The sequence below is a fragment of the Lonchura striata genome, chromosome W, assembly GCF_050655825.1.
Source record: "Lonchura striata isolate lonStrDom1 chromosome W, ASM5065582v1, whole genome shotgun sequence".
In the NCBI taxonomy this organism is placed as follows: Eukaryota; Metazoa; Chordata; class Aves; order Passeriformes; family Estrildidae; genus Lonchura; species Lonchura striata.
In genome coordinates this window covers 8,436,888-8,449,515 of record NC_140743.1, presented here as the reverse complement: position 1 = coordinate 8,449,515, position 12,628 = coordinate 8,436,888, and positions in this window count along the sequence as shown.

Below are 12,628 nucleotides of genomic sequence, written 5' to 3'. Positions count from 1 at the left end.
CTTTTTATCTTCTTCCTTAGTTCACTCGTTTCTTCTTCGCAGTCGCATTCTGTTGCTAGGTGGTCGTTTTCTGCCTCCTGGTGGTCATGGGATGAAGGCTGGTTGTCTTCCTCACAGGTGTCCTTTGATCTAGGGATTCTCACAGTCTCAAGTATACGTGTTATCTTAGAAATGCGTGTTATCAGTTAAGCAATGCAAAGCCTATTGCCTACTACCGCTGTAAAAGCTTAGGAATGCATGTTATCAGCAATTCACAGCCTGTTGCCTATTACCGCTGAAAAAAAACAAACTTCCTTGAAACAAATTACTATCTGCAGCTGCATCGAACAAAAAGGTCACCCTTCTCTTACACTGCACCAGCTCCACACAGCACCTCATCACAGCTTGGCACGCAGCGAGAGAGAGAAGAATGGACCCTGGCAGCTGCTTTGACAAATACAGGACACACAGAAATCTGTGGTACCACTGCCAATACTACCCCCACGGCCTCAGTTTCACAGAATCCCCAAAAAGGTGTTGACAATCACCAACTGATAACCTGGCATGGACTCAGATGTGATATTCACAAAAAGGACAGTCTGAATCCCCAGTCCATGCCTGTGGCATTCAGCCAGAAAGCTGGTGGTCCCAGAGAATGGACAATTGTCCCATCTCAGGATGAGAAAAAATTCCTAAAAGCAGGAAATGATGGTGGTATCTTCCCTTCCTATAGTAAACTACTGTTGAAAAGTACCATAGAAAAAATATATGAAACCCTAAAATGCAGCTTATTAAAACAGAAAAGGGGAATTTATCAGGCTGCACCTCAAAAGAGGTTAAGAAAGGCTCTGTATGCTCACAATTTTCTAAATAGCTCTGAAGGAGAGCCTCACCCCCTTGTGGGAACCCCAGCCTTGCTCTGGGGTCCCATGTGGTGGTGAAATTTCTCCTCCAACCCGTGATTCCAAAGAAAAACTGCGCAGGCTCTTGCTGTTTGGTCTCAAGGCAGTTTATTGTTAGTTATCTAAAAGATTGTCTTCTCGGGCTGTGGCTGCTTGGTCAGCGGCCTGGACAGAGGCACACACACACACTGACATCCTCTCTTCTGGTGTCTTCTTCTTCTCTCCCCCCGCCCAGGGCTGCTGCTATCTTTTATATGATATATTACATATTACATGTTTATAGTTTTCCCCCAGGATACCTACTACCTATATTACAAAGTGCTTTCCTACTCTAAACCAATCTGTGAGTGCCAACATCACATGGAGGCAAGGAAGAAGAAGGAGGAAGAACAGGATCAGCCCACTTTCCTCCATCTTAGAACTTCTGACCCCCATGTACAAAGTAAAAAGCCCCCTGTACAGGTGCTAAAACCCCCCTGTACAATACTAAAAAAATTTCCCCTCTGTTTTGTAACTACTTCTACTATACTATGTAACCTTTTGTGACTGCTTGTTCCACTTCCAAAGTTGGTAACTCATTCCATGGCTCAAACTCAAAATCTCAGCTGTTTGCAGCAGCCTGCCAGGGTCTAAAATGCTTCTGACCAAGGCCTGGAACCTCTAAAAATGTCTGAGAGACATTTTGAGTTCCAACACCCCCTGATTTATAGATATTTTCTGAACAACAAAAAAGCAAAAATAAAAGGGCACCCCTCAGTCTTAATCAAAACCTTAGACACAGGACAAATAGAAGGTCCATGCAAATTTGTAACATGGGGGAGTGGGTTTGCTTGTGTTTTCACAGGTGAAGGATCCAAATGGGACCCAGCAAAGAATGTGAAGCCTGCTGGTACTCTCACACCAGGCAGTGCTTCTGCAAGTCTAAGCCAAGAGGCAAAAGTCCAGACCTGAACTGTGCAGAGCCAAGAGAAAATTACCTGCCAGAGACAGCCCGAGAAAAGAATGGAAATTTCTCGTTTGCGCGCGTGCATGTTGCTTTTTTTCTCTTCTTGCCTTTGTTCCTTTGTTTCAGTTTTCATATTGAAGTTTTACCTGCAAGCCAACCAAAGACAAATGCCGGGGTTGCTTTAGCCAAGTCTGCAGGCTCTGGTACCATCTCTCTAGCTGACACAAGCCCTAACAAAACCTTTTTCAACCTGTTCAATTAGAGAACTTTCTCCAGAAGGTCTTGATAATGCTACCTCAGTTAAATTCTTCCATTACACTAAAGCAGTCAAACAAGTTAAAATGCTGGCTCAGTAAAGAAATAAATGCCACCTCTACTATAATCAGTAATCTAGCTAAACAGTCTATCTGATGGCTTGAGCTTTGCATCTTGGCTGAAGGAACTCTGTGAAGTAGGTTTAATCTTTTTAAAAGTAATAAGTGTAGTTTCAGTAGCAATATCCTATATACCTCAGAGTGTGCAAAAAATAGTAATTAAGTCAGTGTTTAGCTTTCAAATGGCTTAACAAAATGAGGGAATTGTTGCGGAAGATAGATAAATATGATTATCCATAAATAATACAGCCAGGATGAGAACAGTTCTCCCAGCTAGCTGGACAACGCCCCTGCCTACGGATGGGTCCTGGGGTCAAGTGGACTGTTCCATCTCATCCCCCAAAAGATGTATGGTTCACCCCACACCTGTACCTTCCCCTAAAACATCAAGTGCCTGTAACCCCATTGGCCCGAGTCTTGTTCCAGCCCACCTTGAGCTCCTTGAAAAGGGGGCTTCGCGGGGCCATGCGGTCTCTTGGAACTTCCTCCCCTCTCTTGGAACTTCCCCTCTCTTTGAGCATCCTTTTGTCTCTCCCCTCCCCCACCCTCTCAAGCCCTGCCACGTGCTGCATCTGGGAGCACGAGGCAGAACCTTTCTGCATCCCAAATAAACCTGATCCCCAAAGAGCAGCCTTGAGAGATGTCTTGTCTACATTCACCCAAAGCGTCCGGGAGAGGCAGAAATTTTCCACATATATCCACATCATCTTGTTCCACCATAATAGCTTGGTATTTCAGGAACCATTGTGGGAAAAGCCAATGTCCACCTTTCACCTCTAGCACTGCAGACACCATGTGGGACACTAGCACAGTCATTTTCTGGCCCAGGGTGAATTTACATGCCTCTTGGTTGTTCAGTACAACTGCTGCCACAGCTCTGAGGCACCCAGGCCACCCTTTAGCGGCTGCATCTAATTGCTTAGAGAAATAAGCAACTGCTCTCCAGTATGGGCCGAGGTCCTGTGCTAATATTCCCAAGGCAATTCCTTGCTTCTCATGGGAGAACAAAAGGAAAGGCTTACTCATGTCTGGCAATCCCAGAGCCGGAGCTGACATGAGGGCTTTTTTCAGTTGGTTGAAAGCCTGCGTAGCTTCCTTTGTCCATTTGATGTCCCTGCTTTCAGTTGCAATCAGTTCATATAAGGGCTTCACAAACAGTCCATAGCTATAGATCCATAACCTGAACCACCCCGTCATCCCCAGGAAAGTTCATAGTTCTTTTACAGTCTGAGGTTTTGGGGTTTGGCATATTGCCTGCTTCCGGCTTTGGCCCAGGGTACGTTGTCCAGTACAGACTTCATAACCCAGATAAGTTACCTTTTGTTTTACTACTTGGACCTTTTTCTTTGATACCCGGTACCCTTGGAGCCCCAGAAAGTTCAAGAGGCTTACCGTCCAGGCCACACATGCTTCCCTCGTCCGTGTGGCTATCAGGATGTCATCTACGTACTGTAGCAGCTTCCCTTCCTCGGGAGGGGCTTGCCAGGTCTCTAATTCCTTTGCAAGTTGCTCTCCAAACAGAGTGGGAGACTTTTTGAATCCTTGTGGGAGTCTAGTCCACATAAGTTGGGTTCTTCGCCCGCTTTTAGGACTCTCCCATTCAAAGGCAAAAATTTTCTGACTGACTTCATGGATAGGAAGGCAAAATAAGGCATCTTTTAAATCTAAAATGGTAAACCAGGTTAGTTTGGGTGTTAAGCAAGTTAATAATGTGTAGGGATTGGCCACCACAGGATACAGGTCCTCAGTTACCTTGTTCACAGCTCACAGATCCTGTACTAACAGGTATGACCCATCAGGTTTGCCGACTGGTAGGATAGGGGTCAGATTGACATTCTTTTAATAATCCTAGACACAAAAAGTTCTCAATTACTGGGCTAATTCCTTCCCTATCCTCCTTCCTCAAGGGATACTGTTTAACTCTGACTGATTATTTTCCCTCTTTTAGCCTGATCTGTATAGGGGGAGCGTTTTTCGCTCTCCCTGGTACATCAGAGGCCCACACCCCAGGGAATACCTGATCCATTACCTCTTTATCAATTTCAGTTTCCCTCGTGATTTTGCTAGTGGTTAATATCAAACTCAATATTTCTACATACTTTTGATCATTTACCTCCAGGGTCATTTCCCCATTTTTAAATTTAATAGTTGCTTGTAATTGTCCCAGCAAATCTCTGCCCAAAAGTGGCTCAGGGGAGTTGGGCATATATAGAAATTTGTGGATCCCCCACTGCTTTTTCAATTTGTATTTTAGTGGCCTAAAGAAAAATGCTTTTTCAGTTTGGCCAGTTGCACCCGTAACTATAGCATAATCATCTCCTATGGGCAACAAGGCTGTATTTAGAACTGAGTACGTTGCCCCAGTGTCAACTAGGAATTTAACTTCTTTCTCCATTTCCCCCAGCTTCAGATTTACAACCAGAGGGCCTGCTGGGGTAGTCTCCTCTGGTCCCCCCTAATCTTCCTGCACATGGTCAACTACTTCCCTCCTTTGATTCCCTTGACCATTTTGCTTCCATTCTGGACAGTCCCTCTTCCAATGGCCCTGTTTCTTACAGTTTGCACATTGATTTCTGCCTAATCGGGGAGGGCCTTGCCTGGATGGCCCCTGCCTGCTTCCATGTTTTCCTCTCCGCTCCTCCTGCACTATTGCTAAGTTTTTCATCCCTCGCTTATATCCTTCTTTCCTGTTGCTAAAGACCCTCCAAGCCTCCCCCAGTAGAGCTTCTAAATTCCGGGCATTTTCTTCTCGGACCTTTTGGAGTTTGCGCCTAATATCCCCTGTGGACTGTCCCAAAAACAGATTAACTAGTTGTTGTATCCCCACCTCAGATGCAGGGTCTAGTGGTGTATAGCACCGCATTGTGTTTCTCAGGTGGTCTAGGAATTCTGTGGGGGATTCTGAAGGTCCCTGTTTGATAGCATATAGAGCTGACCAATTTATAGTTTTAGTCATTGCTCTTTCTACTCCCAATATAATCCAATCCTGATATTTCTTTAGCCTTTGTCTTTCTTCTGGTTGGTTTGGGTTCCAGCCTGGGTCCTGAAGTGGAAAATGCTCCCTTAGATCCACTTGTTGTTTTCTAAAGTGGTCTGCTACCGGGTCCCCTGCTGTTTTTAGAACCAACTGTTTTTCTGTTTCAGTGAATGCATCTAATGACAATTGAATATCACCCCAGTCTGGTTTGTGCTGCTTCATAATGTACCGTAGACGTTTAGCAGTGTTGGCTGGGTCATTTTGGTAATCTCCTGCAACCCTTTCCCATACTTCCAAATCAAGGGTGGAGAATGGCACCTTAACTAGTATATTTTCTCCCCCTGATGTTACTGTCTCTTGTAAAGGGGTCTGCAGTATTTGTCCCCTGGTTTGGGATGCAATTGGGCTGCTTGGAGGGGTTGGAGTGTGTGTCTTCTCCAAAGAAGGAGATGGAGTAGGAGTAGAATTAATGGGAGGAATAGGTGGAACAGGTGGTGCAGGTGGTGCAGGTGATGTAGGTGATGTAGGTGGTGTAGGTGGTGCTGATGCCCCTCCTAAGTTCCCACCCCTTCCCCTTTGCTCTCCCAAGTGAGGGCTAAACAGGTTCCCTAGATCTTGTTCTTGTTCCTCTAGTGCTGTGCGATAAACTTTATCTGTCCTGGTGCACCTCTGTCCTATGTTACAGGCTGAGCAGCACCGTTTAAGTTCCCTCATTTTGCCTCTGTTTTCTTTTTCAAGAGGCAGAACGAGGCGGTCAGAGGGGGCCCTGATGCCACAGTCCCTTTGCCAATCAGGGTTATTCCGGAGGGAGAACATATCACAATAAGAAACCTCCTCCCATTTCCCTTCCTTTCGTTAAAATAGCATTAGCTGTAACAAGGTATTGTACTCTAATGTACCTGTAGGAGGCCATCTGGCCCCCTCCTCTAGGCGATATAATGGCCACCAATGGGAGCAATATTTGATTAAACTTTTTTTATTTTCCACACCCCCTTTGCCTGCTATTTCTTTCCAGTGAGCTAAGATGCACCCTAATAGGCTGGCCTTAGGTACTTCTTTACTTTGTTTTGCTCCCATTATGCCTTTTAGAGAAAACTTCTTCAGTTCAAATATGTATTTAAACCATTAACATTTATTAACTTTGTTGTTTGTCCATTCCCACACAAATGTACAGACTCCTAAAGGTTCAATCCAAACCACCGGGGAGGAAAGAACAGGAAAAGGAGAGAGAGAAAAAAAAATATCCTTAGTTCTTCCTTTTAAAACAAGTCCCAGGTTTCAGGGATTAGGTGGCCTCTTTTTTTTCTTTTTTTTTTTTTTTTTTTTTTCCCTATCTGGCGATGCTTGTAAGTGGTGCTTTTAAGTCCTAACTTGTACCACGTCCCTACTAACTGTGCTATTAGCTAGCGGCATTCAAAGCAACTTCACAAACCGCGGCTTGTGCCCGTGCGCCTGCCGCGCTATCAGCCAGGATGCGCTCAGAGCACTTTTGCAAGCCCCGCACCGCGCTCCCGCTCACCAGAGACAGCCCACGCCACACATGTGCATTGCTTTCCTCATCAAGCAAATGCGCCCGTCTGCTCTATCAGACAGTGCCGGCCGAGAGCAGCCTCGCACTCGCGCTTCCCAGCAATATCGCAACGCCGCACCGCGTCTAGGTATCCTAGCAACGCCATGCCGCGCTTTCCCAGCACCTCTGCGTTCTATTGTTTTACTCACACAGACACACACACATATACAAGCACGCACGTCCAGACGTAACAAACACACCACACTGAAATTGGGACAACACACGACACTGAAATTGGGATTTCTCCCTTCCCCCAAGCCGCGCTATCAGCTACAGGACACCCCTCCCTCCCCTAGCCGCGCTATCAGCTGTGGGGGGAACCTCTCCGCCGCTGATCTAACTCTCGGTGGCGGACTGCTTGCAAGCCCCTTGGCAAACCTGCGCGCAAAAACGTCTTAATGAGACATATCAGTGCCAATCCTTAAGAAAAGAAAATAATACATACTGCTTTTGGTCCGCTTGTCGACGGGCCGTAGTCTGCTCCCTGCAGTGTACAGCCGTGACACAGAGTCCCTCCGGGGGACAGCCCCGCGGCGCCTGAGGGCATCTGCCCTCAACTGGACCCGCAGGTGAGCAGAGTCGTCCCTTCGCGGTCGCCAACTGAAGCAATATGCGGAATAAATAGACTCCACAACTCAATGTAGTTCTGAAGTAGCTATGTATGTCAGCGCCTGGCACAAGCGAGATAGCTCTCCAAAATCTTGTGCCCCGAGCTGCCATCTGTCCCACATCTTTATTCACAAAGGTGTTCCATATGCAATACATTACACAACTCTTCTATGCATATTCAACCCCTGGCCCCACCTGTCCTCGCCTCTCATGCTAAATAGGTCCACGCCCTTCTGGGCATGCGTGGTTTGCTGTGGTGGTCCCGCAGGGGTCTCTGGTGGTCTTCTGAGGCTGAAGATCATGGTCTTCTTCTGGGTTGAACTTTTGAACGTTCCCCCTCTACGCATGCACTTTTGGTCCTTTGGTGTCTTATCTGAGTATGTCTGTTAGCCTTGACATGATTTGAGACAGAGGGGCCTCCTTATCTGGGTTCTTTGCATTCCCCGGTCTTCTCTGGTATTATCTTTTATGCAGGAAGCTCCAAAGATTTACATTTCCCTATGCCCTCTGTACCATGGCAGAGGTTTCTTTCATGATACATTCATTTTGTTAGCTCAAGTGAACTCTGAAAATCTCTATTTCACCACCACTGGCAGCACTCTGCCCTCTCTGGAACCCCCATTTTTAGGCTCCTGGGGGACACTGGGATCTGCTCCTCTAGGCTGCCTCTGTTGGCAGCTGCCAGCAGGCCCCATAGAATCAGACATGCCCAGAAGGGCTGCAGTCAGGCCCGGGAGAGAGAGGGTTAATCAAGACGTCACCCACAGGTGTCGTTCACATGCAGTGCCAACAGATGTCGCTATTGGACAAGAAATGAGTACACAGACGCTTGGAAAGTTCCAAAGAGAAAAAGAGCCTGTTTTCTTCCAACAACTGGTAAGGTATTTCGAGAATTGCAAAAGTGACTGTGGATTGGAGGATGGAATTACTGCCTCTCCAACCGCACTGGTCCAAAGACCATTTCTGTCCACCCACAGAGAAAGATGTAAACTATTCTATTTCCACCTGAAATGCTGTGGTAGCTCTGACTCTCGAAGATGAAAACGTTCTCAGAAGGCTAAAGAAGTTTAATGAGAACTTTAAAACTCTCCAAAGAACTCTAAAAGAAAACACTTTTAAAAATCAGGGCAACAACTGGGCTTATACTTTGCGCTCCTTGGAGCAACTGAGAGAAACTGGGATCATGCTGCAAGCCAGTTGCAGGACCTGGGAATAACTGGATGCATGCTAGAGGCAACTGGGATATTCTGGCCATGACTGGGGGATCATACTGGGATAACGAACACCTTACTGGTGCCACTGGTAGTGCCTGGAAATGATTGTGAATATGCTGGGGGCAATTGGGATCTACGGGCAGTATCTGTAACTGAAGTGGGGGGACTGGAACCACATCGGGAACGATCAGGACCGTGCAGGGGAGAACTGGGACCGAACTGGGGGCAACTGGGAGTGAGTGGGAACATGCTGGGAGGGACTGGGATCCTTCCATTATTCCAGCCTCTCCTTAAAAGCAACGTTTAACATAGGTGGAGCACAGATGCTGAAAAGCGGCAAAGCTGAGTAGCCTGGCTCAGCTTCAGTCATGTGCAATTCACAGAAGGCGAAAAACGAAGCAGCAGAGAGCACTGGGCTTCTGTGTGCAGTGAAGGCAATTGCAAAGATCCTGCGCAACTCATTCCCAAGCACAGGCAGCGGTCTACGTTCTTGCTTCTCGACAAATTCAGCACAGCCCTTCTTTTCTGCAGCTGCCACCGAGTTCTCTGCATCGCGCAGCCTCAGGGGACGAGCAAGAATTTCCCAGGAGGGCTGCATCAGGACGAAGTCAAAACCCAGGAAAGTTGTCCTGAAACACCTGCCATAAACATGCCAGCAGTGAATTTAAGGGGCCGGGAGCTGCAGTCACCGTCCTCTAGCAGTCCGAAGGCTGCGCACACAAGCCCGGCACCCTCTGGCTTCGTTCTTCACCTCTTAGAAGCCGCCGCTCTCTTCGGCTCCCGGAGGCGAAGAAGCGGCTACTTCGCGCACACTACACCGGAGTGGCAGCCATACGCTCCGGGGTGCGGCTTCGGCCGAAAGACGCCGGGGACCGGCCCCTCCCCTCGGACAGCTCCGGAGACCCGTAAGTCTGTGTCTCTAGTGGACTGCATCATAGAGAAAAGCTTTTCCAGTGTGTCTCGCAGGGAGCAAGCTTTTGATTCTCAGTAGTTAGGACTCAGACTCAGCATAGTGACAACAGTATATATCAGTGGTTTTGATACTTAAGAGGCTTAAGAGGTTTTGCCAAAATGCCCCAATTGAACTGATTTTTTAGAAAGGCTTACACAACTCAGAGCACACTATGTTTTATAAGAACAGTTCACATCAACTGCAGTTGAATATGTAGGTGCTTAGCATTTCTGTCAGGCAGAACCCTGTTCTCAAATTTCAAAAGCTGGAGAATGGGGAATGCAATTAATGATCATCTGCAAGAAGCGGAGTTGGCTTGAACTGAGTAGCATCATGTAAGAAAGCTCAAGCATTTAATCTCAAACACATATAGTTCAGTGAATTGTGGGCAAAACCAGAATTAGACCTTACAGGAAAGAAAATACTAAATGCTGGTCTTCAGTAATGTTTTAAAAGAAATATTTTTGTTCCATTTTTTTCTGCAGACACACCTTTCAAATAGGTTTTGCTGCAGCTAAGTCAACACATTCTGTGTCTAGAAAGTACTTCTCAGGGAAAGTTTACCTGAAGCCAGAAAATGCTAAAGAGATAATACATTAGAATAACAAGAAAAACTGTAAAAGGATATAAAATAATCCCTGACCACACTCAGTCATGTTAACCAAACTAAAAAACAAGTAACTATTAGCTGCATTAAAAACCAAGACTGTGTTCAGGCTATTTCCAGATTCGTGGAAATTACTGGACAGAATTCTTCAGAAGTCTAGGACGCTTCCAATCTTAGCTCAGGCTTGCAGCTAGCTAGCTGAGGATTTGCAGCAAACAACAGTTAATTGGATTCCAGATAGACAGGTGTCCTAGGGTGACGTTATGGTGTTTGTATCTCCAATCGTGTGTTCTGTTTATGTTTGATATTATGTTCTGTGCTTTCAGAACTGACTCTGAAAGTGAAGGTTTGTTTTGCCTTGTTATCAGCTGGTTCACCTCCCCCACCATGGTCTGCTGTCTAGAAGAGGCTAGTGCTGCCTTGGCTTGCTTGCTTGGCTTGCTTGCTTTGCTTGCTTCTGCTTTTGCCTTTGCTTCCTAGTTAGTTTAGCTAAGCAGTCCAATTCTTTCCCTGGACTGTTTCCTTTCTTTTCCTTTTCCTGAATATCACTCCAACCTGCTCCAGACTGGGACCAGGAAACACCGAGGAACACCCAGAGCCTATGCTCTGTGATCTGCAACAGCCATCCCCAGTGCCGGAGAGCAATCCCCAGCGTCCAGACCCAGGTGACCACTCCCAGGAAAGCTTTCTGGATTTGTTCATCTCTTCAGTGTGGTGAAAGAGTTTTGTTGTCATCTGGTGTTGTTATTTTATTTGGTGCTGGGAAGTGCTTTGTTTGTTAAATAAAAACGATCTTTTCCACTTCTCTCAAAGAAAATTATTTCCTGAACAAGGTGGGTGGGGAGGGGTCGTGGAGGTTTGTTTTCTGGGGGCTCCTTCAGAGGGTTTTCCCCAAATTTGCCTTAACTAGGACAATTATTGTCACTATTATGAGTCTGAGACCTAACTACTGAGAATCAAAAATGGGTCAACATGCTTTTTTTTTCAATCTATCAGGAAAGAAAAAAAATTGTCATTGAGTCTGAAAATGACAAGAGCAGAAACTGAACTCTCAGGGAGGTAAAAGTCACTGGAGAGAAGCTGAACAATTTATATCCTTTGTTCACTGTGGAAGATGGGTTTGATGACCCTGACGGGATGCCCGGTGCCTGCCAACGCTGCTCTATCACAGCCTACATCTGGAGAGGGGAGAAAAAATATAACAAAAGGCTCATGAGTTAAGGATTAGGGAGAGATCACTCACCCATTACCATCATGGGCAAAAAATCCTCCCTGTCCTTCTGCACTGACCTTGGTGTCTGCACAGTTGTTTCTCGCACATATTTTTGCTCCTCTCTGCAGCTGCACTTTTGCAGGGTTTGTGGTTTTCCCTTCCTAAATAAATGACTCCATAGGCATTACCACTATCACTGATGAGCTCAGTCTTGGCCAGTGCTGGGTCCATCTTGAAGCTGCTTGGCATTGACTCCATCAGACACAGGGGAAGTTTCTGGCAACTTGTCACATAAGCCACCCTTCCAGCCCTCCCCTTCTACCAAAACCTGGCCACAGAAACCCAACATATATAAATCAGGGAAATTATCCTTCCAGAGTCCTTTTGGGGTGTTGAGGAACTTGGCAGAGACTGCCTCTAAAACTGAAATACCTGGGAGGGGTTATGGTACAAAAGACAGGTGAATGCAGATGAATCTCCAGCATCTGAAGGATTTACCCATGAATTCTAACAAAACTCAGGGATGAAATATCTACTAAAAGCTGCATGTGACATGTCTCTTCACTATTCCTCTGTACATGAAAACCAGGTGTCAAATGTGATACTATTAAGAAAGGTTCTAGGGTATCCAGCAACTTAAAACTGACATCTGTTTCCAGGAGAACAACTAGACCTTGTAAGAGAGAGAAATATTATCGACCTGAATAAATATTATCTTAACAGTGAGAGCTAATAAAGCTCTCAGAGTTCTTCTAAAGTGGTTGGAGATCTATAAATGAAGAGCATCTGGATGATACAGTCGACTCAGGTTTTTGAAAGCTATCTGACAGAACTTTTTAATTAAGGCATTTTAGGAAAATCAAGCAACACAGAACTGTCACAGGCTGTTGCCTTCAGGGGAAGGCAAGGCGACCTGGTTTCAAGGAACAGCACGGCAGCCCAGTCTCCCCTGGGCCACTCGGGCCAACGACACACGCAGGCACCAGTGTGGTGGACGGTCGAAAAGCTTTTATTATCTTATCTCATGGGTTTAAATAGTCTTGGGGGACTCTGCTACGTCAGGGGGGGTTGGCAGGGTTTCTAGGGTTAGTCAGGAGTGGAAAACTACTGGGTTAGGTGTGGTTACATTCTTTGGGGTAATGGATAACATGTTGCAGGGTGAGAGGGGGAAGGGGTCTTTCTTTCCGTCACATCCCGAAATCTTCCGTTCGTCTGTCCCTATCTACTACATCTCCCCCCTCCTTTTCATAAGTAACATGAGGTAGTCGTAGATATAGGCACTGGA